The sequence below is a fragment of the Bidens hawaiensis genome, unplaced genomic scaffold (genome assembly GCF_021521415.1).
Source record: "Bidens hawaiensis isolate Kalapana, Puna unplaced genomic scaffold, B.hawaiensis_p1.1 tig00096687_1, whole genome shotgun sequence".
NCBI lineage: Eukaryota > Viridiplantae > Streptophyta > Magnoliopsida > Asterales > Asteraceae > Bidens > Bidens hawaiensis.
In genome coordinates this window covers 21470-22791 of record NW_027504584.1, presented here as the reverse complement: position 1 = coordinate 22791, position 1322 = coordinate 21470, and the positions used below count along the sequence as shown (strand labels likewise).

General features: G+C 32.8%; 1 pseudogene; it reads left to right on the top strand.

Annotated features, from left to right (window-relative positions):
- The first annotated feature begins 610 nt into the window (after positions 1–610).
- On the top strand, positions 611–976 carry LOC143608082 (protein LITTLE ZIPPER 3 pseudogene; annotated as a pseudogene).
- The last annotated feature ends 346 nt before the right edge of the window (positions 977–1322 follow it).

The window sequence follows — 1322 nt, the reverse complement described above, 5'->3', positions numbered from 1 at the left end:
GATTTTGTAAACATCTTGTGTGTAAATCACTAAATCATCGTCTGATCTTAAAATTCTGCAAAGAATCAATGTGGGTTTTGTTTATTTAATCGATTGTTTGAATATTCTTACAAAAAGTTTGTTTCTTGTCTGTTTATAATCTAACAATTTTGTCATGCTCTGTTTTTCTTATTTTCTTGTTTTTTTTTATTTTTACTTTTTGGGTGTGTAACATCGTCTGACCTTTTAAATATTCAAAAATTTGATGTGGGTTTTGTTTATTTAACCGATTGATTTATTATTATTCCATAAATTTAGTTCTTGAGTAATCTGTAATCTACCATTTTTTTTTTGCTCTGTTTTTCATATTTTCTTGAACTGTGAAAATCTTGAGATTATGTAAAGATTTGATGTGGTTTTGTTTATTTAACCAATTGATTTATTAGTATTACTACAAAATTTAGTTTCTTGAGTATCTGTAATCCACCATTTTTGTTGTGCTCTGTTTTTCCTATTTTCTTGAACTTGTGAAAATCTTGAAATTATGTAAAAGATTGTGGTTTTGTTTGTTTAATTGATTAATCCATTGAATCTATAATTTTTGGTTTGATTTCAGGTTTGAAAATCAAAAATGGAGAGGTTGAACTCAAAGCTGTATGTTGAGAACTGTATGATCATGCAAGAGAATGAGAAGTTGAGGAAGAAAGCACAGCTTCTAAATCAAGAGAATCAAGCATTGCTTTCACAGCTGATGCAACAGAGGGTGACCATGGGTGGGCAAAATGTCAATAATGCCCCTACCTCCTTCACTGACCTCAACCTGTCTCCTACCAATAACCATGGTGGTTCCAGTTCTAGGAAGCCTTGAATGATGTGAAATGACCAAATAGGACATATATCATCTTTTGTAAACCCCCATTTGTGTTGGATTTTGTTGGTGTGGGAAGGGCAATAGGTGTCAAAAGGAAGATAGTATCAGTTTGCTGCATATTTTGATGTTTGGGTAGATAGGAGTGTTAGGGGGTAAAATTGGTACTTTAATATTTATATTAATGCATGGTTTAGACTTTTATGTATCAGTTCTTACATGATCTTATATTTTTAGTTATTTAATTACGTTGGTTTTATTCTTATTCTTCTAATCTAAAATTCTAATAAATGAAAATACTGATGCATATATGGCAGTCTCATATTGAATCTGGGGTATGTTTTCCCACCTAAATTTCTATTCTCTACTAAGGCTGAGGGGTGTGGGGGGGCGCGAGTGGGGGCGCCAGCCAATAATATTGTGACGTGTAGCAGAGAGAGAAACTTGATAAGATGGGTGTTGGTTGTGGTGCTCG